At 41.4% G+C, this 26,374-nt stretch overlaps 1 protein-coding gene across 1 annotated transcript in view; it reads right to left on the bottom strand.

The window, feature by feature from the left end:
* LOC106092331 (filaggrin) overlaps nucleotides 1–26,374 on the bottom strand; it is a 199,333-nt gene that overhangs the window by 30,410 nt on the left and 142,549 nt on the right. The window lies entirely within an intron of this gene.

The following is a 26,374-nucleotide window of genomic DNA, read 5'->3' as shown; positions in this document are numbered from 1 at the left end:
CCTCTAGCGGCTCAAAAAGTAAAAGTCCGAGATCAGTTTATATGGGAGCTATATTAAGTTATGAACCGGTTTGAGCCATATATGGCACAGTTATTAGAAGTTAAAATAAAACACCTCATACAAAATTTCAGCCAAATCGCATAATAATTGCGCCCTCTAGCGGTTCAAGAAGTAAAGGTCCGAGATCGGTTTATATGAGAGCTATATCAGGTAATAAACCGATTTGGACTGTTCTGAGCACAGTTGTTGATGGTTAAACCAAAACACTTCATGGAAAATTTCAGCCAAATCGCATAATAATTGCGCCCTCTTGCGGCTCAAGAAGTCAAGACCCTGATATATATGGGCTATATCAGGTAATAAACCGATTTAGATCGTACCAGGCACATTTGTTGATGGCCAAACCAAACACTTAATGCCAAATTTCAGCCAAATGGGATAATAATTGCGCCCTCTAGCGGCTCAAGAAGTCAAGATGGAGATCAGTTCATATGGGAGCTATATCAAGTTATGAACCGATTTGAGCCATACTTGCCACAATCTTAGAAGTTAAAGTAAAACACCCAGTGCAAATTTTAGCCAAATCGGATAATAATTGCGCCCTCTAGCGGCTCAAGAAGAAAACGCCCGAGATCGGTTTATATGGAAGCTATATCAAGTTTTGAACCGATTTGGGCTGAACTAAGCTCAGTTGTTGATTGTCATGCAAAATTTCATCCAAATTGGATAATAATTGCGCCCTCTAGCGGCTCAAGAAGTAAAGGTCCGAAATCGAATTATATGGGAGCTATATCAGGTAATAAACCGATTTGGACCGTTCTGAGCACAGTTGTTGATGGTCAAACCAAAACACTTCGTGCAAAAATTTAGCCAAATCAGATAATAATTGCGCCCTCTTGCGGCTCAAGAAGTCAAGACCCTAATATATATGGGTTATATCAAGTAATGAACCTATTTAGATCGTACCAGGCACAGTTGTTGATGGTCAAATCAAAACAGATCATGCTAAATTTCAGCCAAATCGGATAATAATTGCGCCCTCTAGCGGCTCAAGAAGAAAATGCCCGCGATCAATTTATATGGGAGCTATATCAAGTTATGAACCGATTTGGGCCGAACTAAGCGTAGTTGTTCATGGTCAAACCAAAATACCTCATACAACTCACAGTCTCAAATGTCAGCGAAATTGGACTATAAGCGCACCTGTTAAGGGCTTAAGACCCCAAATCGGCAGATCGACGGGCAAATTCAACGCAATCGGGTAATAAATGCGACTGTTATGGGGCTAGGACCCAAATTCGCAGAGCGGTCATAATGACAACTATATCCAAAAATGTTCTAATTTGGACCATATTTAGTGTGGATATCGAGTGGCCTATTAAAGCTGACCGTTGCGAATTTCAATGAAATCGGGTTAAAAATGCGCCTGTTGCGGGCCTAAGACCCTATATCGGCAGATCAGTCTATATGCCAACTATATCCAAATATATTCCGATCTAGACCACATTCGGTTCGGATATCGAGGGGCCTAATAAAACAAACTGTTGCAGATTTCAATGAAATCGTGTTATAAATGCGCCCATTATGGGTCTAAAACCCTAAATCGGCAGATCGGTTTATATGGCAACTATATTCAAATATGCTCCGATCTAGACCACATTCGGTTCGGATATCGAGGGGCCTAATAAAACTCACAGTCGCAGATTTCAATGAAACCGGGTTATAAATGCGCCCATTATGGGCCTAAGACCCTAAATCGGCAGATCGGTTTATATGGCAAGTATAACCAAATATGCACAGATCTGGACCATACTTTGTTCGGATATATTAATAGGCCCCTATTAAAACTCATTGTCGCAAATTCTACGAAATCGGGTAATACATGCGCCTAGTATGGACTTAAGACCCTAAATCCAAATATGCTCCGATCTGGACCATACCTAGTTCGGACATCGAGGGGCCTTTTAAAAGTCATTGTCGCAAATTCTACGAAATCTGGTAATAAATGCGCCTGTTATGGACTTAAAACCCTAGACGGGGCCTTAAGTATAACTCATTGTGGAAAATTTCAGCCAAATTGGGACAGAAATCCGCCCGTTAGGGTTTTAAGACCCTTAATTGGCTGATATACAAAGTCCGATTTGGCCCATTCAATAACTTTACCTGCGTATGGGGTTTCTGCCAAATTTTTGCTTATTGTCTATATTTTTGAAGACCATAGCTTGATTACAACGGACGGACAGACACACGGGCATCGCACAGTGGGAGAAAATCGAAAAAACAAGTAAAAAATATGCCATGTAAGAACGGGTAGATATATCTCTTTGAAATTTGCAATGGAGCTGAGGTCCCATAGTGAGACAGTGTGCAACATTTCACGGCCCTAGGTTGTCCGCGCCTCTTGACAGGCAACAAAAATGTACTCACCTCCGTTTTTCCAAAATTTGGAAAAATACCTCGAGTTTTTAAATTTCAAAGCCCAGATCCCTTATTTGAGTTTATGTTTTTTTTTTACTACATATGTCCCCCAAACCCATGGAAAAAATTGTTGGCACCTAAGAGCTGGTGCACTTCACGTGTAGATATAAGATATTGGAGTTCAGACTTCCATCCTCGGACGTGGTCACCCTGCGACTGTCGAAGGAGGCGAAGTACTTAGACATAGTCCTCGATTCAAAACTGTCCTGGAAGAGGAAAACCTAGGAAAGAAGTCGTAAGGCACTGCGCACTTTTTAGTCCTGCAGTAGAATGTTCGGTAGGAAGTGGGGGGTAACTCCCAAGATGATTTATTGGATGTATGAGGCCATCGTGAGACCAGTACTGGGCCATGGAGTACTGGTATGGTGGAATGACGCGTGCGAGAGAGTTCGAAAAAGTCCAGGGACTGGCCTGCGTCGGGATCACAGGGGCACTGAGATCCGCACCGCAGGCAGGCCTGGAGGCGATGCTGAAGATGCAGCCTATTGAGGCCTACATTTGGAACTGCGCCGCCAGGGTCGTGCTTAGGCTGAGGGAGCTCGGCATGCTAAAGAAGGATAGTTGCGGCCACAGTGGGTGTTATGGATGCGGAGGGTAAGTTGAGGAGGATCTCCGACTATCTGGCACCAGTGCCGACTGTAATGAGGACATTCGCTACTCGATTTCCTGAGAGGGACGAATGGAGGGCGAATGCTGTACTTGAGGAGGATTAGACCTCGACCTACACAGATGGCTCCAAGTTGAAGCCAGGGACAGGATTGTAGGTCTACTCTGACACACTCAATATTAGTATGTCTCTGAGACTGCCGGACGAGTGTACAGTCTTTCTTGCAATGGCCGCAAGGGAAATTCTGATAAGGGACTTACCGCCCTCGAAACTCAGGATTTATATGCACAGCATAGAGGCGCTCAGGGCCTAAAGATCGAGCATGGTGAGGTTGAGATGCATAGCGGATTGTTTGGAGTCCCTGGATAGGCTCCGGACCCACAATGTGATGCTGACATGGGCTCCTGGGCAAAAGGCGACTCCAGGGACAGTCAGGGACAGGATTGGAGGTCTACTCTGACGCACTCAATATTAGTATGTCTCTGAGACTGCCGGACGAGTGTACGGTTTTTCTTGGGATGGCCGCAAGGGAAATTCTGGTAAGGGACTTACCGACCTCGAAACTCAGGATTTATATGCACAGCATAGAGGCGCTCAAGGCCTAAGGATCGAGCATGGTGAGGTTGAGATGCATAGCGGATTGTTTGGAGTCCCTGGATAGGTTCCGGACCCACAATGTGATGCTGATATGGGTTCCTGGGCAAAAGTGGATTCCAGGGTACGCCAGGAGGGGTTCCTCTGCGTCGAGCGAAGCAGTCAAGGATGGTGAGGTTGAGATGCATAGCGGATTGTTTGGAGTCCCTGGATAGGCCCCGGACCCACAATGTGATGCTGACATGGGTTCCTGGGCAAAAGGGGATTCCAGGGAATAAAAGAGCGAACGGGTACGCCAGGAGGGGTTCGTCTGCGCCGAGCGAAGCAGTCATCGGTCTTTCCTACATGCAATTTGTCTAGCTACAGTAGAGGGGATGGCCAGGGCGGCATCGGTGGCGAGGTGGTACACGGGGGATGGTGGCCAGACTGCGAAGGCGCTATGGCCGGTTATCGACCGGAGGAGGACGAGGGAGTTGCTGGCGTTCGATAAGAGGTCAATGAGTAACTTGACAGGGGTCATAAACGGACACTGTGCCATAGGCCGCATGACGGCGCGCATGGGGATACCGCACTAGGACTTCTGTAGGAGTTGCCTCGATGAATATGAAGAGGAGAGTATTGAACACTTGCTGTGTTCTTGTCCCGGTCTGCAGGGATGTAGGCTCTTCTTTCTGGGGAGCCGTTTCTTCTGCGATGTGGGTGAACTCGGGGCTATCGTACCTCTAGTGGGTCTTCTAAGATTTGTTGAAGGAACTGGAAGGATCCGACGGGGGTGCCATTGGCTCCGGCGTAGGTACATCCGTGCTTGCGTGGGGATGGGAGTTTCTTCAACTCCCGCTCGGGTTCATCATTCCCTCTGTCTTTCTTTTTATCGTGCATAACCTCTAGTTCTCACAATTTCTTTATACCACAATGGGCATTCGAGTGAACTCAATTTGGTGGGCGACCGACTCAACCTAACCTAACAAAACATTGGGTTGACCAAAAAGTAATTACGGATTTTTTAAAAGAAAACAAATTCATTTTTAATAAAACTTAGAATGAACTTTAATCAAATATACTTTTTTTACACTTTTTTTCTAAAGCAAGCTAAAAGTAACAGCTGATAACTGACAGAAGAAAGAATGCAATTACAGAGTCACAAGCTGTGAAAAAATTTGTCAACGCCGACTATATGAAAAATCCGCAATTACTTTTTGGGCAACCCAATATGTAGCCTTCACATCAAATTTATAAAAAAATTTCGAAACCATCTTTGCCCGAAAGGGGTATTTTGGGGATTTTTTTAAAAAATTCGGGCATAATTTATTTTTTCGTTCTTTTAAGGACCCTTTTGTCTGCAAAAATCAAAAAAAAAAATATATTGATATTCGTTTATTTTTTAGAGTTTTCGCACACACCTCAGCTCTGCCCGTTCTTACACGGCATATTTTTCAATATTTTTTTTTTTTCGATTTTTTCCCACTGTGTATGGTCTTAGAATTTTACGACGATCCGAAATATATATACTTTCTAAGGTCGGAAATTGATATTTCGATGCGTTGCAAACGCAATGACTATATGCATGTACTATGGAGGTGGGTGTAAAAGGCCCATTGTGGTCATTACAAATGCAGAAAACCATAAAACCTTTTACTGGAGTGCTGCTAGTTTTGAACATAAAAAAGTTTTGGAATATAAATACATTTTAAAAATGTCCATTCAAAGCAATGCTAACTTTAGTTTTTGCACATAAAACTAAAAAACAATCTAAACATAATCATCAAAGCAGACAGTATGGCAATATGACCCTCTCAAAGGTAAGCCATAGAAATAACTCTCAACTTTTAGCACGTTTTTTTTTTTTTTTGTATGGCCTGCTTTCATTGCCCATTGCCATAGTCCCTTGGGACCTAATTAAGTTCATATTCATAGAGTTTTTGTAATGCCATAAAACATTATAGCAAGTGCGCTTTCCACTTTTTTTTTTGGTGGCAACATCCGTTCATGATATTTTATGATGTGGAATAGAACACTGGGTATAGTAGGTGTGATAGGTATACACTTAAAAAAATTTTACTTATGACAAATTAAAGTGAACTAAATGGCAGAAAATTTAACTTAGTAGAAAGAGAGGGAAGTTTTAGTAAAATTTTTATTACCTGAAATTTCGCACATAACGTTAAGGAATGACTTCCAACAACTGTACCAAGTATGGTCTAAATCAGTTCATAACCTGATGTAGCTGCCATATAAACCGATCTTGGGTCTTGACTTCCAGAGCTTCTAGAGGGCGCAATTCTTATCCGATTGAGCTGAAATTTCTTACATATCGTTCTGGTATGATTTCCAACAACTGTGCCAAGTGTGGTCTAAATCAGTGCATAACCTGATATAGCTGCCATATGAACCGCTCTATTGTCTAAATCAGACCATAACCTGGTATAACTGTCATATGAACCGATCTTGGGTCCTGATTTCCTGACCTTCTAGAGGGCGCAATTATTATCCGATTGGGCTGAAATTTCGCACATATCATTTTGGTATGACTTCCAATAACTGTGCCAAGTATGGTCTAAATCAGTCCATAACCTGATATAGCATCCATATGAACCGATCTTGGGTCTTGACTTCCTGAGCATCTACAGGGCGCAATTTTTATACGATTTGGCTGAAATTTCGCACATGTCGTTCTGGTATGACTTCCAACAACTGTGCCATGTGTGATCTAAATCAGACCATAACCTGATATAGCTGCCATATGAACCGATCTTGGGTCTTGATTTCTTGAGCTTCTAGAGGGCGCAATTTTCATGCTATATGGCTAAAATTTTGCACATAACGTTGAGGAATGGCTTCCAACAACTGTCCCAAGTATGGTCAAAATCATTTGGTATCATTTCCAACAACTGTGTTAAGAATAGTTCAAATCAGTCAATAACCTGATATAGCTGCCATATGAACCGATCTTGGGTCTTGGTTTCTTGAGCTTCTAGAGGGCGCAATTTTTATCCGATTGGGGTGAAATTTGGCACATAACGTTAAGGAATGACTTCCAACAACTGTGCCAAGTATGGCCTAAATCAGTCCATAACCTGAAATAGCTGCCATATAGACCGATCTTAGGTCTTGACTTCTTGAGCTTCTAGAGGGCGCAATTTTTATCCCATTTCGCTAAAATTTTTCACATAACGTTGATAAATGACTTCCAACAACTATCCCAAGTATGGTCTAAATCAGTCCATAATCTGGTATAGCTGCCTTATAAACCGATCTTGGGTCTTGACTTCTTGAGCTTCTAGAGGGCGCAATTTCTATCCGATTTGACTGAAATTTTGCACATAATGTTGAGGAATGACATGCAACAACTGTGCCAAGTATGGTTTTAATCCGATCATAACATGATATAGCTGCCATATAAATCGATCTCCCGATTAAACTTCTTGAGCTCCTAGAGGGCGCAATTCTTACCCAATTTGGCTGAAATTTTGCACATAACGTTGAGGAATGACTTCCAACAATAGTGCCAAGTATGGCCTAAATCGCTTGATGACCTGATATAGCTGCCATATAAACCGATCTTCCAATGTGACACTCTGAGCCATTGGAGGGCGCTATTTTTACTCGATTTTTCTGAAATATCGGAGATGGGATTTTTCTCTGACTTCTAACACCATGCCATGACGAGTATGGTCCACATTGGTCAATAACTAGATGTAGCTCATATATATATATATATATATATATATATATTGAAAAAGTCATTCAAAGAACTTGACAAATGCGATCCATGGTGGAGGGTATGGATTCGATTGGGTCCGATCGAACTTAGAACGCTTTTACTTGATTACAATAAAATTTCGTCAAAAATATCAAAAATCTAATTTCACTGGTCACTGAAGCTAGGTACACTCTGTTGAGTGATTTCGTCTATGTAAACTCTTTATATATGAAGGCCACCGTAGCGCAGAGGTTAATATGTCTACCTTTGACGCTAAACGCCTGGGTTCGAATCCTGGTCAGACCATTAGAAAAAATTTTCAGCGGTGGTTTTCCCCTCGTAATGCTGGCAACATTTGTGCGGTACTATGACATGTAAAACTTCTCTCCAAAGAGGTGTCGCACTGCGGCACGCCGTTCGGATTCGGCTATCATTGAGCTTAAACTTGAATCGGACTGCACGCATTGATATGTGAGAAGTTTGCCCCTGTTCCTGAGTGGAATGTTCATGGAATTTTTACCAGGTCTTTATGCAATGATTTTTTCTCCATGAGGTATCCTTCGTTTTCTACTCAACACACAAAAGTTTAAATTATAATAATAAATCAAAAATTTATAATAAATTTCATTAACTTCCGCCCCACTGCCAACAGCTAAAAGGTGGACATTAACTACACGTGCCCATTTTGCCAAGGGAAAATTTTGAAGAAACTTTTACTTTCGAAATGTTTACACAACAAACTGCCATAATGGAAAACTTTTAGTTTATATTTCAAAATAGTTGCAAATATTTCGGCGACGAGAGGAAAACGGAAAAGAAAGCGGCAAAGAGGGTGTGAGAAAGAGAAACAGGTAAAAGTAAGTGAGTACCGTTGGCTGAACAATGTTTACTTCCGTCAGGTGATTGAAATTTGACATCCTCTAGGGGTAGAATTGACCCAATATTTTGGCTTGGTGAAATATGAACGAACTTTTTTGTTTACATGTGTCACAGAATTTGTGGGTTGGCCAATAATGAGTCTTTGCATCATGACAACAAGCATAAGTTTTGTCTTTAGTCGAGAAACTTAGTTTTAAGAATTTCATCAAACATTAACATGAAGATGAAAGACAGAGGTTGGCTTAAGATTGGCTTTTAAAATTGAAGACAAGTAAATAGGGATTAAGTTCGTCCCACCCGAACGTGGCCACCAACACGAATATAGCCGAAGCGGGCCCGCTACGCTGCGCCTTTTTCAACACTCTAAAATCTTTTTAGGGTGGAAACATTTAAGGGCGGGGTGGACCCCACGGTCTTTGTTCCGAAAATGAGTATGCATTTCTTACTCTACTCCCAAATAGTTTTTATATAAGTCATATATTCCCATGGTCGGTATGTAAATACGTCCGATTTGGGAGGTATTTTGGGGTGGGGCGGCTCCCCAATCACTTGGATCTTCAATCTTATATATAAAAATCAATTTGTGTGTTCCTTATAGACTCAGGAACGGCTGAACCGATTTTCTTTTTTGAAATTTTCACTGACAGTGAAAATAGGGTACTAAATTTTTTGATATCTGAAGGGGGGGCGGACCCTCCCCCTTACCCTAATTTTCAGAAACGCTGGATCTTAGAGATGGGTGCTGCGATTTAAGCGAAATTTTGTGTGCCCTCATATAGTACCCTAAAAATAAAACTTTGGTATCCAAATTTCGGATGGGGTATCTAGGGGGACCGCCCCACCCTAGAACCTACCAAACATAAATTTACACCAATCACGACAATATGGGACTCAAATGAAAGGTATTTAGGATAAGAAAACGTATCTGATATTCAATTGTCGGACCAAGTGCAAGGGGGACCACCCCAACCCCTAAAATACCCTAAATCGGAAATATATACCGACTATGGAGATATGGGACTCAAATGAAAGGTATTTGCGAGTAGAATACGAATCTGATATTCAAATATGGGACCACGTTTCTGGGGGTCCACACCTTACCCAAAAGACCCCCCCCAAAAAAAAAAAAGACTTATTCACTTACCATGGGAATATGGGGCTTAAATAAAAGGTATTTGAGTGTAGAATTCGAATCTGGTATCCAAATATGGGTCCAAGTCCAAGTTTGAGGGGCCGCCACTCCCCAAAAACAAACCCAAAGGGGATAAATTTAAGACCATAGCAATATGGGGCTCAAATGAAAGGTCTTTGGGAGTATAGCACGAATCTGATATGGGGTCACCACCCAAATAGTAAGTATTTTCTGACTATTGCAATATGAGGCTCAAATAAGAGAATTTTTAGAGTAGAACACCAATGTGATATATATTTCCAAAGCCAAGTCACTGAGTGGGCGTCGCATCTCCCAAAACACCCTCCAAACCGATCATGTTTGCTGACTATGCAAAAATGGGGCTCAAATAAAGGTATGTGGGAGTAGACCACATATCTGATATGAACATTAGGGACCAACTGACTAGAGGACGTCCCACCATCATAACAACCCCCAAATAGGACGTATTTGCTCACCAAGACAACTTGGGTCTTAAAGAGAGTGGAACTAAATATTCATAGTTTTTAGGGCCAATACCCCAAACCGGACATATTTGCTGACTTTTGCAATAAGGAGTTTAAATGAGATTAGAAAAAAAATTGATATCCAATTTTGAGACCAATGGCAATATGGGGTTCAAAAAAATTATATATAGATATATGAGAACGTTGCTGATAAATTTTCACTAAAAGCTCTTTAATTGTCGAAAATAAATATTCCAAGGAAAATTTTGTTCCATATATAGGAAAAGAACGCGCAGCAGAGCGGGCCCGGCCAACTAGTTTGATATGAAAATCGTTTATTTTTTCTCTCAAGCACATTTCGTTTGGGCCCTATATTATCGTGATTAGTCTATATATCCATTTGCTGGGTTTTGGGTGGACCCCGAGGCACCCGACTCCAAGAACTGACACCACGCTTTGATTTAGGTAACTGTAAGTGCAAAAAACTTTTGAACAAATCGTATTACCAATCTCCGTAATATGTTTTTATACCCACCAACGTAGGATAGGGGGTATGTTCATTTAGTCATTCCGTTTGCAACACATCGAAATATCAATTTCCGACTAAGACGATTTAACGATGTCCGTATGTCTGTCCGTCCGTCTGTTGTAATCACTCTACAGCCTTCAAAAATTGAGATATTGAGCTGAAATTTGGCACAGATACGTCTTTTTGATGCACACTGGTTAAGTTCTTGAACGAGCCAAATTGGACCATATTTGGATACAGCTGCTATATAGACCGATCTGCCGATAAAGGGTCTAATGATCATAAATGCTTCATTTTTTATTCGAAATTTGAAACAATGAGTAGCTTAAGGCTTCCCAACATCTGACCCAAATATGGTTCAGATCGGACTATATTTAGATATAGCTGTCATATAGACCGATCTCCCGACAAAGGGTCTGATGGCCATAAAAGCTTTATTTATTATCCGATTTCGATTAATTTAAAACAGTGGGTTATTTTAAGCCTACCGACGTCTGACCTAAATATGGTTCAGATCGGACTATTTTTAGATATAGCTGGCATATAGACCGATCTCCCGATTAAAGGTCTGAAGCCCATAAAATCTTTAATTTTTAACCGATTACGCTGATATTTGAAACAGTGGGTTATTTTAAGCCTACCGACATTTGACCTAAATATGGTTTTGATCGGACTATATAAAGATATAGCTGCCATATAGACCGATCTCCTGACAAAGGGTCTGATGGCCATAAAAGCTTTATTTATTAACCGCTTTCGCTGATATTTGGAACAGTGTGTAGTTTTAAACCCCCCAACATCCGACCCAAATATGGTACAGATCGGACTATATATAGATATAGTGTCATATAGACCGATCTGCCGATAAAGGGTCTGAAGCCCATAAAAGCTTTTATTTTTAACCGATTTCGCTGATATTTAGAACAGTGTGTAGTTTTAAACCCCCCAACATCCGACCCAAATATGGTACAGATCGGACTATATATAGATATAGTGTCATATAGATCGATCTCCCGATTAAAGGTCTGAAGCCCATAAAAGCTTTAACTTTTAACCGATTTCGCTGAAATTTGGAACAGTGTGTAGTTTTAAACCCCTCAACATCCGACCCAAATATGGTACAGATCGGACTATATATAGATATAGTGCCATATAGACCGATCTCCCGATTAAAGGTCTGAAGCCCATAAAAGCTTTATCTTTTAACCGATTTCGGTGAAATTTGGAACAGTGGTTATTTTTAGCCTACCGACATCTGACTTAAATATGGTTCAGTTCGGACCATGTTCAGATATAGAGGCCATATAGACCGATCTCCTGAGAAAGGGTCTGATGGCCATAAAAGTTTTATTTATTAACCGATTTTGCTAAAATTTGGAATAGTGCGTAATTTGAAACCTTCCAACATCCGAACCAAATATGGTACAGATCGGACTATATATAGATATAGCTGCCATATAGACCGATCTCCCGACTAAAGGTCTGAAGCCCATAAAAGCTTTATTTATTACCCGATTTCGCTGAAATTTGAAACAGTGAGTTGTTCTGATATCCGACCTTAATATGGTTCAGATAGGTATAAATTTGGATATAGCTGCCAAAAAGACCAATATTTTGTTCTACAAAATGGAATAGTGACTTATATATACTACACCACTCAAAATCCGTACAGAATTTGGGTGCTTCAATTATCCAATTTTCACCGGATTGTGACGACACGGGGTTTACATATATACCCGAGGTGGTAGGTATAGAAAGTTCGGCCCGGCCGAAATTAATGCCTTTTTACTTATTTTATTTTTGGAATATGATTTGTTTTCAATGACAGTCAAGATTGAAATTTTTGCCTTTTTCAATTAAAAAACCAGTAAGGAAAAGCAAAAGTCGGGCGGAGCCTACTATATAATACCCTACACCTATACTACAATTAAAAATTCGGGCAATATATAAACATATATGTATATGAGAGCTATATACAAATCTGAACCGACTTTCAAACATATCGTTTGAAAATTATTGTTACTACGGCTATATAAGTGCAAATCGGGCGATACATATATATCGGAGCTGTATCCAAATCTGAAATCTCGTTTGTTGAAATCTCGCAGATATGTTAAGATCAGTAACAAAACAATCCATGGCAAATTGTGTGCAGATTGGTTGAAAATTGTAGTTACTACGGCCATTTAAGTGAAAATCTGACGAAACACATACATGAGAGCTATATCCGAATCTGAACCGATTTTAATGAAATCTCTCAAATATGTTAAGATCAGTAGCAAAACAATCGGTGCCAAATTTTGTGCAGATTGGTTGAAAATTGTACTTACTACGGCCATTTAAGTGCAAATCGGGCGATACATATATATGGGAGCTGTATCCAAATCTGAACCGATTTTTACCAAAACCAATACTGTTTGCCCTTAAGCCAAAAAAGTGACATGTCCAAAATTTCGTGATGATTGGACAGTAAACACGACCTGTACCTTGCTTTCAAGAATACATGGACTCACAGACGGACAGATGGACATGGCTAAATGGAATTAGAAAGTGATTCTGAGCCGCTGAACGTCTGGGTTCGAATCCTGGCGAGACCATCAGAAAAGATTTTCAGCGGTAGTTTTCCCCTCATAATGCTGGCAACATTTGTGGGGCACTATCCCATGTAAAACTTCTCTCCAAAGAGGTGTCGCTCTGCGGCGCGCCGTTCGGATTCGCCTATAAAAAGGAGGCCCCTTTAAGCTCAATGATAAGGGGCCTTCTTTTTATAGCCGAGGCCGAACGACTTACCGCATTGCGACAACTCTTTAGGAAGAAATTTTTACATGGCATAGTACCTCAAAAATATCGCCAGCATTAGGAGGGGATAACCAACGCATAATTTTCTTCTGATGTTCCTGCCAGAACTCGAACCCAGGCGTTTAGCGTCGTGGGGGGACGTGCTTACATCTACTCTCTCTACGGTGGTCTCCAATTCGCTCTCCAATGCAAACTTTGCCCATGAACATTTCACTAAGCAACAGGGACAAAATTCTCATTTAAGTTTAAGTTTTTAAAGTTTTTTTTTGTAAGCTCAATGAAAAGGGGCCTCCTTTTTATAGCCGAGTCCGAACGGCGTGCCGCAGAGCGACACCTCTTTGGAGAGAAGTTTTTACATGGCATAGTACCTCACAAATGTTGCCAGCCTTAGGAGGGGATAACCAACGCTGAAAAATTTTCTTCTGATGTTCTTGCCAGATCTCGAACCCAGACATTGAGCGACATAGGCGGACATGCTAACTCCTACTCTCTCTACTGTAGCCTCCAATCCCCTCCTATTCCCTTCTCCACTCAATGAAATTCTTTTCAATGTTCTCCATTACTTCCAATCAAGACTTATATAGGGGTAACTAAGCTCTCGTTTTAAGAACGATGCCACTTACTCAGACAGTTTGTGATAATTTTGGCTAACATAGCAATCTTAATTCCCAAAATGTAATGTGACGTGAAGAAGGAGTGTATGTGCATTTCAAACACACGCACACACACACACACACACATATAGTCCAATGCATATACCCAACTGTATTGTCATGGTAGTTTGCCGATTCTTCACGGTAGCACTTAACATTACGAGGCCATTTAAAATGTCACTTGGGTGCACTTGTAGAACATGCTAAATATTTGGTTATGTTATTCCCCAACATCCCCCAATGCATTCCCCTCTGCAAGTCCCCCATTGTCTACTCGAAAAAAATCATCACTTTCTGCCACTTCCTGTTGTTGTTGTACCGAAAGAAAAAACATGAAATCCAACATTGCCTTCTTCTCTCTTCCTGTTTGTGCGTGAGTGCGAGAGTGTAAACTAAAAAAGGGGCTTTTGTTGTTTTCATTCTCCCGGGAAGAGAAAAATTTATAATTGTTTAACAGGATGCTAACAGGACACAACACAGCTAAACACCATATGTTGAGAAAAAAATGTTAGTGTTTGCTTTGGTTTATGTGAGCATGTGAGTAGGCAGAGCAGTAGAATGCTTGTGCAGAGACAACGAAAGCTCTTTTGGCGCTTTAGGACTTTCGAGGAGGAATGCACAACAAAACAGCAAAATAAACAAACGAAAGCAAACAAAAAAAAAAATAAAAGTAAGAATAACTGGAGAGGAAATATACACATGGCCAAACAGATACGGCAAATTTTAGCCGATGGAAGGAGAAATATGATATCTCCAGTCTAACAATAAAATCCTAAATTTCCAAAAAAAAAAAAAAAATAAACAAACATTTCCAAGAGACAGAGAGAGATTTCCAAGTAAAAGCGTGCTATGTTCGGCCGGGCCGAATCTTATATACCCTCCACCATGGATCGCATTTGTCGAGCTCTTTCCGCGGTATCTCTTTTTAGGCAAACAAAGGATAAAAGAATACTGAATATTGGAGACCATGGTAGAAGTCATTGTGTAAAATTTCAGCCAAATCTAGTGAGAATTGCGAACTTAAGGGGCAGAAGAAGAAAAATAGGGAGACCGGTTTATAGGACAGCTGTATTAGGCTATAAACCGATTCATGCAATATTCGAGACGTATGTTAAAGGCCATGGGAGAAGCCGATGTACAAAATTTCAGCCAAATCGGATAACACTTGTGCCTTTTCGAGGCTCAACAAGTCAAGACCCCAGATCGGTTTATATGGTAGCTATATCAGATTATGGATCGATTTGAACTACTCTTAGCACAGATGTTGAATGTCATAATAAAACACCTTATGCCAAGTTTCAGCTAAATCGGATAATAATTGTGTCCTCTAGTGACTCAAGAAGTCAAGACCCCAGATCGGTTTATATGGCAGCTATATCAGGTTATGCACCGATTTGAACCATTTGTAATACAGTTGTTGGAAGTTGTAAAAAAACACGTCGTGCAAAATTCCAGCCAAATCGGATAGGAATTATTCCCTGTAGAGGCTCAAGAAGTCAAGACCCCAGATCGGTTTATATGGCAGCTATATCAGGTTATGCACCGATTTGAGCCATTTGTAATACAGTTGTTGGAAGTCATAACAGAACACCTCATGCACAATTTCAGCTAAATCGGATAATAATTGCGCCCTCTACTGGCCCAAGAAGTCAAGACCCCAGATCGGTTTATATGGCAGCTATATCAGGTTATGGATCGATTTGAACTATTCTAAGCACAGTTGTTGAATGTCATAACAAAACACTACATGCAAAATTTCAGCTAAATCGAATAATAATTGCGCCCTCTGGTGACTCAAGAAGTCAAGACCCCAGATCGGTTTATATGGCAGCTATATCAGGTTATGAACCGATTTGAACTATTCTTAACATGGTCATTGAAAGTCATAACAAAACACGTCGTGCAAAATTTCAGTCAAATCGGACGAAAAATGCGCCCTCTAGAGGCTCAAGAAGTCAAGACCCCAGATCGGTTTATATGGCAGCTACATCAGGTTATGCACCGATTTGAGCCATTTGTAATACAGTTGTTGGAAGTCATAACAGAACACCTCATGCACAATTTCAGCTAAATCGAATAATAATTGCGCCCTCTAGTGGCTCAAGAAGTCAAGACCACAGATCGGTTTATATGGCAGCTATATCAGGTTATGGACCGATTTGAACTATTCTTAACATGGTTATTGAAAGTCATAACAAAACAAGTCGTGCAAAATTTCAGTCAAATCGGACGAAAAATGCGCCCTCTAGGGGCTCAAGAAGTCAAGACCCCAGATTGGTTTATATGGCTACTATATCAGGTTATGAACCGATTTGAACCATTTATAGTACAGTTGTTGGTAGTCGTAACAAAACACGTCGTGCAAAATTTCAGTCAAATCGGACGAGAAATGCGCCCTCTAGAGGCTCAAGAAGTCAAGACCCCAGATCGGTTTATATGGCAGCTATATCAGGTTATGGACCGATTTGAACCTTTTGTAATACAGTTGTTGAAGGTCATAGCAGAACACCTCATGCATAATTTCAGCTAAATCGGATAATAATTGCGCTCTCTAGTGGCTCAAGAAGTCAAGACCACAGATCGGTTTATATGGCAGCTATATCAGGTTATGGATCGATTTGAACTATTCTTAACATGGTTATTGAAAGTCATAACAAAACACGTCGTGCAAAATTTCAGTCAAATCGGACGAAAGATGCGCCCTCTAAACGCTCAAGAAGTCAAGACCCCAGATCGGTTTATATGACAGCTATATCAGGTTATGGGCCGATTTCAACCATACTCAGCACAGTTGTTGGAAGTCATAACAAAACACTTCATGCAAAATTTCAGCCAAATCGGATAATAATTGCGCCTTTTAGAGACTCAAGAAGTCAAGACCCCAGATCGGTTTATATGGCAGCTATATCAGGTTATGGACCGATTTGAACCTTTTGTAATACAGTTGTTGAAGGTCATAGCAGAACACCTCATGCATAATTTCAGCTAAATCGGATAATAATTGCGCTCTCTAGTGGCTCAAGAAGTCAAGACCACAGATCGGTTTATATGGCAGCTATATCAGGTTATGGATCGATTTGAACTATTCTTAACATGGTTATTGAAAGTCATAACAAAACACGTCGTGCAAAATTTCAGTCAAATCGGACGAAAGATGCGCCCTCTAAACGCTCAAGAAGTCAAGACCCCAGATCGGTTTATATGGCAGCTATATCAGGTTATGGACCGATATCAACCATATTGTTGGAAGTCATAACAAAACACCTCATGCACAATTTCAGCCAAATCGGATAATAATTGCGCCTTTTAGAGGCTCAAGAAGTCAAGACCCCAGATCGGTTTATACGGCAACTATATCAGGTTATGCATCGATTTGAACTATTCTTAACGCGGTTATTGAAAGTCATAACAAAACACGTCGTGTAAAATTTCAGCCAAATCGGATAATAATTGCGCCCTCTAGTGGCTCAAGAAGTCAAGACCCCAGATTGATTTATATGACAGCTATATCATGTTATGGACCGATTTCAACCATACTCAGCACAGTTGTTGAACCGATTTAGATTTATATAGCTGCATTTCAGTTTCCTCGGGCAATTTCCAACAAATAAAACATTTTGAAAATCCAACCATAAATGCGCTTTTGGCAGCCTGAACAAAGTTTTGTAGGGCAAAGGTCATCAACCTTGACGGCCCACAAGTAGAAGGCCTGGCGCTTCAAGGGCCCTGATATTTGGCATATCAACTGATTAAGCATCTTAAATTTCGTGACTATATCCATTCAAAAGTGACAGAGTAGTTTCCACAAATTTTGTTTTCCATCCCACTGTGCGTTGACGCATTCCACAGGGGAGCACTGGTTCTTGTTTTTGTCGGCCGTCCGTGCCGAAGAAGCATTCCATCGAGTAAATCCGGTATGTACTCGTACAACCGGCTGCCTGGGATTGGGGGAGCCTAGGTCCATGGTGCCAACCTTTGGCCCCACGCTTCCATCTAATAACTAACATGGGAGGATTTTACAGCATCCCCTGTCGAATTTATTCTAAACTTTATGCATATACACAGAGTAATCAGTTTGCCGATTTAAAATTGAAATTTTTTAACTTCTGAGGGGAACCGTACCAAATTTGTATACCCTTCATCATTGCATAGGGGCATACTAACTTTGCTTCCATATAAACCGATCTTCAGATTTCTTTCAGATTGTTCACACTATAATCTTTAAAAACAACGGTGTTGTGCTGAAACTTTGCACAGATTCTCTTTCTCTCCATAGGCAGGTTAAGTCCGAAGTTGGGCTACAGCAGACTATATCTAGATATAGTCCCCATATATACCGATCTGCCGATTTAAGGTCTTCGGCCCATTTTCTGAAATGTGAGACACTGAGTTGTGCTAGGCCACACGACATCCTTCCTCAATTTGGCTCATATCGGTTCAGATATGGACATGGCCACATAGAACGATCTCTCGATTTAAGGTCTTGGAAATTAATTGTCCGATTTCGCTGCATTTTGGGACAGTGAGTTATGTTAGGCCCCTTCTCCCCCAAGCAGGTTCATGTCGGGTGTCGTGTCCCCACCTAAGTGCCGATGTCGTGTAAGACGCGAAATGCCCTGCGGCAATGACATAGGAAATGCTCCAAAATCTCATCATCTTCCCCACATGCCCTACACATGCTACCACTTGGCTCATTGATTTTGCATAAGTGAGCTCGTAGTCCTGTGAGTGCCGTTATGATACCTCCATTTTACCTCCTTTCAGTAATAGCCTCGTTCTCTCACGATCTGGATCACCCCATAGGAATTTTGCCGTCCTACCGACTGTTTTGCTGTTCCACAGTGTTACATGCGCGTTCGACGCCCACCCCTTAACTCGGACTGCGTTGACCCGAAAGGCTTTGGTGTAACCAAGTTTATTGACGGCATTCGTCTGGCCTTCACCGACAAATTTTCTGCCCTTTTATTCCGCTTTACTCCATTATGGCCCGGCACCCAAACGATGCGGATTTTGCCATCCTCAGAGTAGGCGTTAATCTCCTTCTTACACTGCAAGACTGTTCGTGACCTTACCGTTCTGGTTGTCATTGCCCTTTTGGTCATTTTACTGTCCTTAAAGATGTTCACACTTCGCACGTTAGTATCACACCACCTCACGCATTCCGTGATCGCCCGGATCTCCGCCTGTAGGACCATATTATGGTCAGGCAGTCTAAATCACATCTTAAACCCGGGATTATCAATGTAGACCCCTAGGCTCACTCTGTCCCTAAGCTTTGATCCATCCGTATAACATGATCTTCCAGACGGCAATATTGGGGTTCCGTCAGTCCAAGACTGTGACGCTGGCAGCAGAGCCTCGCACTCGGAGACGTCTTCACTTCCTTTCATTCTCCCATCGCCTTAAATCTCATAGCCACAATGGCTGCCTCACACCTAATTTGCAAGTCTTTGGGTTGGATATCTAGAATAGTCTCCAGCGCCCCAGTGGGCGTGGTCCTCATCGTTCCGCCTATGCCAAGACAACATGTTCTCTGTTGTATGGTCCTAATGTTGCACTTGACTGTGACACTTCCAATTAAGTTTCCTATCCAAGATCACTCCAAAGTATTTGACCTTGTCAGATATAGAAAGCGTTTTTTTTTAGAAAGCGTAGGCCTTTTGGTGTCGCATAACTTGTCTTGCCGGGCTTGGGTATAAGCACCACCCTTGCCTCCTGCCGGACTTTCGGTGTATATGCAAGTCCTAGGCATGCTGTAAAAATATTGGCCAGCTGGGAAGCAAGATAGACTGCCTGTTTCTGTAGTAACGCCGGAAGTATTCCATCAGGTCTGGGTAACTTAAACAGTTTGAAGCTCCTCAAGGATTCCTTCACCATAAATTCCGTAATTATCAGCCTTCAATCGATAAATTGTTAAACTGTTTCGTAGCATGGTATTTTACTAAAAGCTCTTTAATTGTCGAAAATAAATATTCCAAGGAAAATTTTGCTCGATATTCCAAGGAAAAGAATGCGTAGCGGAGCAGGCCCGGGCCAGCTAGTATAAAGTAAAGGAAGGCACAGCGGAGCAGGCCCGGGTCAGCTAGTAAATTATAAAGCCTATTCCTACTTCCTGACCATATTCGTAATCTACTCCTGAATACCTTTCATTTGAGTCCCATATTGTCATGATTGTCAAATAACCCTATTTTAAGGGGTTTTGGGGCTGGGGCGCCCCCCCCCCCCCCCCCCCCCCCCAGGTAGTTGGACCCAACTTTTATTACGAAATTCGTACTCTACTCTTGAATAAATTTCATTTGAATTCCATATTGTTCAAATCGCTCCACTTTGATTTTTGGGTAGGACTTTTGGGGTAAGGGGGAGGGTCCGCCCCCTTTCGGATATCAAAAAATTATACAGCCTATGTTTGCTTCCAGACCAATCTACACAATCTGTGAAAATTTCAAGGTAATCGTTTCAACCCGTTTTGAGTCTATACGTACCAAACAAACATAAATTGAATTTTATATTAAGAAACCCTTTTAGCAGAATCCATGGGGTCTGGGGCGGCCCCCAGGTAGTTGGAGCCAACTTTTATTATGAAATTTGTACTCTACTCTTGAATACCTTTCATTTGAATCCCATATTGTTCCGATCGCTCCACTTTGATTTTTGGGTAGGACTTTTGGGGTAAGGGGGAGGGTCCGCCCCCTTTCGGATATCAAAAAATTATACAGCCTATTTTTGCTTCCAGACCAATCTACACAATCTGTGTAGATTTCAAGGTAATCGGTTCAGCCGAAACAAACAAACACAAATTGAATTCTATATTAAGAAACATGTTTAGCAGAATCCAAGGTGGTGGGTTTCCAAGTTTCAGCCAGGCTGAACTTAGCACGTGCAGATTGCAAACAGATTCACAAAATGAATGTAACCCCATCCTTTCCTGTGGGGTATAAAAATGTAATTCCGTTGGCACGGGATTAATTTTTCCGTAGGCCACCGTAGCGCAGAGGTTAGCTTGTCCGCCTATGACGCTCAACGCCCGGGTTCGAATCCTGGCGAGACCATCAGAAAAAATTTTCCGCGATGGTTTTTCCCTCCTAATGCTGACAACATTTGTGAGGTACTATGCCATGTAAAATTTCTCTCCAAAGAGGTGTCGCACTGCGGCACGCCGTTCGGTTTTGGCTATAAAAAGGAGGCCCCTTATCATTGAGCTTAAAAATGTGAATAGGAAAGTTCGTCCCTGTTCCTATGTTAATGGGCAAAATTTGCATTTGGATTCCTTGAGCCCTGTGTAATACACATCCCAATAAATTTGGGCTTTTCTACTTCTTACGACGTTAATTTTTTGAATTTTGCCCAATGGCAGCGACCACTGTGCCCCTTCAGATATCAAAAAATGTAGTTTTCTATATTCACCACGGGGTCATTATGCACCATCTGTGAAAATTTCAAGAAAACCGGTTCAGCCATTTCTGAGTCTTTAAGGAGCACATGCGTTACAAACGAAATGACGAAATTAGTATACCGCCATCGTATTCTGTAGGGTATAAAAATATATTGGATTGCCCAAAAAGTAATTGCGGATTTTTTAAAAGTAAATGCATTTTTAATAAAACTTAGAATGAACTTTAATTAAATATACTTTTTTTACACTTTTTTTCTAAAGCAAGCTAAAAGTAACAGCTGATAACTGACAGAAGAAAGAATGCAATTACAGAGTCACAAGCCGTTGAAAAAATTTGTCAACGACGACTATATGAAAAATCCGCAATTACTTTTTGGGCAACCCAATATAAGAATTAGTAAAAAATTTACATATTTAGTTTGTTTCCCGTGCGATCTGTACAAATTTTTTTTTAAATCTCTCTGCCAATCCTTAAAAGCCTATCCCTGCTACATACACACTAACACACAAACGTCTAAACATTTACATGTGTAGTAGTTTTATACAACCTATACACATGTAGTGCTGCACACATAAGATTGTTTAATATTTTAAATTCTGTCAAGGAACTAATGTTGTCTCACTAAGAGACACCTCCTCCGGAGGACGTGTCACATTCATTTTTAAACATTCTGCCATTGTCGGGTATTAGGGGAAGCAGTTCACTTGTCAAATCCTTTTAGAGATGTCTTACATTTTGTTCGCAAAATGACTTTGAAGGAAGCTTAAGTTTTTCTTTCTTTCTTTTTGTTTTTTTGAAGAGGAGGAGAGGAAGGAGCAGCATTGGGATGAAGAAGAAAAGTTAAGACAGCTTAAAAGTATAGCTGGTATGGGATTGACTTGCTTAAACGAAGGCAATGTCAATGGATAAGTATTTTTTTTTTTTTTGTTTTGAATTTACTTTTATCAGATTTATTGTGGGGGTATTAGGATAACGTGCTTTGTTTTGAGGCAAAATTAAAGAATATTGAATATCTAGGAAGTTTGAGAAGTTTTGTCAGAAAATCGGTTTCTTGAGAGGAAGGTTTTAGAGAAAAAACAGAGTTTGATGATGTGCTCAATTTTAGACGTTTCTTGAAAACCCCCACTCAAAGTTGAACAACAGTGCTAGAAACTTTATTTCTTAAAGTTTTCTGAATATCTAATTTCTTTGAACTTTTTAACCTCAGGGGGCCTCTTTTTTATAGCCGAGTCCGCACGGCGACACCTCTTTGAAGAGAAGTTTTTACATGGCATAGTACCTCACAAATGTTGCCAGCATTAGGAGGGGAAAACCACCGCTGAAAAATTTTTTCGGATGGTCTCGCCAGGATTCGAACCCAGGCGATCAGCGTCACAGGCGGACATGCTAACCTCTGCGCTACGGTGGCCTTCGCAAGTGTATCTACAACACACCTTAAATTGTTTTCCCCGTTTTAATAAACAACCAGCTTTGTTGGCATGACAAAAACAAGTCCTTATTTTTCCCTTCGCCTCCCCTCTTCACTCTCCCACACATTGCAGTTAATTATAAAACACTACTTCCTACTACCACTTCCCCCCACTGCCTCCCCATAGCTATTTAATGTAGCCAAATCTTTTATTTTGCTGCAACTAAGTACTTCCGTTTGATGTCAGCACCAAAGAGTGTCAGCAGCTGTAGAGCAGCATAAAATGTTACAGCAAAATCAACTTCCGTTTAACTCTCAGCATGCAAGACGTGTCACTCCAACACGTTTACAATCATTCTATTTCCTTCCTTTTCCTTTTAAAAGGACATACATTTTTTTATAGAACTTCTTTTTTTTCTGGCAGTAGCAATGCTTTTGGGGCTTCCTTTTACTGCAGCATTTCTTGGTAGCATTGAAATGAATTTCCAATTGTTTCAGCGATTTTTTTTTGCCACCTTGTTATCATGAAGACGAGTTATGTTCAACACAGCAGCTGTAGTTGCGGACGCCATCTCCATCCTACCCTCCGAAAAGTTTAGCATCATTTTATGGCAGGTCCTTTTCATGTTGGATGATGGGATGTGCCTACAACTATGCTGGGCCACCACTAAACTATAATGGCTGCTACGTGTTCTAGGCATGTTTTGTGTGTGTGTGTGTGTGTGTGTGTGTGTGTGTGGCACGTATTTCAGTTTTGTCTTCATGGCTTTCTTTTGGCAGAGCTTTCGTTTCGTCTCCGTTGGCCTGTTGGGCCAATGTCCAACACAAGACAAAAAAAAAATCGAGTAAAAGCGTGCCAAGTTCGGCCGGACCGAATCTTATATACCCTCCAATATGGATGGCATTTGTCGTGGTCTTTACCCGGTATATCTTTCTAGGCAAACAAAGGATAATGGATAAGAATAACTATGCAATTGGGCCTATATCAGGCTACGATACGATTCGAGCCATACCAGGCTTGGATGTAACAAACCATAGTAGATGCCGTTGTACAAAATTTCAGGCAAATCGGATAAGAATAGCGTCATATAGAGGGTCAAGCAGTAAAGTCGGGAGATCGGTTTATATGGAAGCTTTAAAAGGATATGGACTGTTGGACAGGGCCCGTACATGTTGTTAGGATTAATTATTTTATCTTGAATAGAACCACGAAACGTGATTTGTATATTAAAGGCTAAAGGCCATAGACCTCTTGAAATTTGAAAGAAAACAATTTTTTGAGGATATGGCAGAAATTGAACCCAGGACACATATCTAGTCCCCAATTATCGACTCCCAAATTAACGATGCAGTAGTTTATAGTGCTCGGATTCAGTAAACACCTGGTAACCCGTTTTTGACAGAACACTAGCTGGCCAGGGCTCGCTCCGTTGCGCCTTCCTTCACTCTCTTATTTCTATCTGAGCCCTGTCAAGTCAGAAAATAAGTCCTGTTTGGGGGTGCTGGTACGGCCTTTCAGTTATTTTGCCCCAATGTGGATTCGATATTCATGCTCCTCTCCCAAATACTTTTCTTTTGAGCCGCATATTGCTGTGGTCGGTAGATATGGGGTTTTTTGGGGGGTGAGGCGGATCCCCTTATATCAGATTCATGCTCTGGTCTCAAATACCTTTCATTTGAGCCCCATATTGTCATTATTGATTCACATTCCATTTGGCTAGCTTTGGAGAGGGGCGGCCCCCCTAGATATCCCAACCCAAATAAGGGGTGAGTCGGATCCCCTTATATCAGATTCGTGCTCTGGTCTCAAATACCTTTCATTTGAGCCCCATATTGTTATTATTGATTTATATTCCATTTGGCTAGCTTTGGAGAGGGGCGGTCTCCTTTGATATCCCACCCCAAATAAAGGGGTGAGTCGGATCCGCTTATATCAGATTCATGCTCTGGTCTCAAATACCTTTCATTTGAGCCCCATATTGTCATTATTGATCTATATTCCATTTGGCTAGTTTTGGAGAGGGGCGGTCCCCTTAGATATCCCACCCCAAATAAGGGGTGATCCGGATCCCCTTATATCAGATTCATGCTCTGGTCTCAAATACCTTTCATTTGAGCCCCATATTGTCATTGTTGATTTATATTCCATTTGGCTAGCTTTAGAAGTGGGGCGGCCCCTAGATATCCCACCCCAAATAAGGGGTGAGTCGGATCCCCTTATATCAGATTCATGCTCTGGTCTCAAATACCTTTCATTTGAGCCCCATATTGTCATTATTGATTCACATTCCATTTGGCTAGCTTTGGAGAGGGGCGGCCCCCCTAGATATCCCAACCCAAATAAGGGGTGAGTCGGATCCCCTTATATCAGATTCGTGCTCTGGTCTCAAATACCTTTCATTTGAGCCCCATATTGTTATTATTGATTTATATTCCATTTGGCTAGCTTTGGAGAGGGGCGGTCTCCTTTGATATCCCACCCCAAATAAAGGGGTGAGTCGGATCCGCTTATATCAGATTCATGCTCTGGTCTCAAATACCTTTCATTTGAGCCCCATATTGTCATTATTGATCTATATTCCATTTGGCTAGTTTTGGAGAGGGGCGGTCCCCTTAGATATCCCACCCCAAATAAGGGGTGATCCGGATCCCCTTATATCAGATTCATGCTCTGGTCTCAAATACCTTTCATTTGAGCCCCATATTGTCATTATTGATTTATATTCCATTTGGCTAGTTTTGGAGAGGGGCGGTCCCCTTAGATATCCCACCCCAAATAAGGGATGAGTCGGATCCCCTTATATCAGATTCGTGCTCTGGTCTCAAATACTCTTCATTTGAGCCCCATATTGTCATTATTGATTTATATTCCATTTGGCTAGCTTTGGAAGTGGGGCGGCCCCCTAGATATCCCACCCCAAATAACGGGTGAGTCGGATCCCCTTATATCAGATTCATGCTCTGGTCTCAAATACCTTTCATTTGAGCCCCATATTGTCATTATTGATTTATATTCCATTTGGCTAGTTTTGGAGAGGGGCGGTCCCCTTAGATATCCCACCCCAAATAAGGGATGAGTCGGATCCCCTTATATCAGATTCGTGCTCTGGTCTCAAATACTATTCATTTGAGCCCCATATTGTCATTATTGATTTATATTCCATTTGGCTAGCTTTGGAAGTGGGTCGGCCCCCTAGATATCCCACTCCAAATAAGGGGTGAGTCGGATCCCCTTATATCAGATTCATGCTCTGGTCTCAAATACCTTTCATTTGAGCCCCATATTGTCATTATTGATTTATATTCCATTTGGCTAGTTTTGGAGAGGGGCGGTCCCCTTAGATAACCCATCCCAAATAAGGGGCGAGTCGGATCCCCTTTATATCAGATTTATGCTCTGGTCTCAAATACCCCATATTGTCATTATTGATTTATATTCCATTTGGCAAGCTTTGGAAGTGGGGCGGCCCCCCTAGATATCCCTCCCTAAATAAGGATGCCAAATTTCGGTTTTTGATTTTGTGTGGGGGGGGGGGGGGTGGTTAAGGGGGCTGACCCTGAAATAATATCAACATCGTGCTAAAGCACGATTTAATTTCGAGATCGACATGTCCGGCTGAACGCCAGGACGTTTAATTCCCATATTATCCCGTTCGAACTACACGTTTTATTGAAGCCTATTAAGAGGGTGGGCCGGTCCCAGACTCTGTCCTTAG

This window comes from Stomoxys calcitrans, chromosome 1, assembly GCF_963082655.1.
Source record: "Stomoxys calcitrans chromosome 1, idStoCalc2.1, whole genome shotgun sequence".
Lineage (NCBI taxonomy): Eukaryota > Metazoa > Arthropoda > Insecta > Diptera > Muscidae > Stomoxys > Stomoxys calcitrans.
This window is presented reverse-complemented; position numbering and strand designations above follow the sequence as displayed.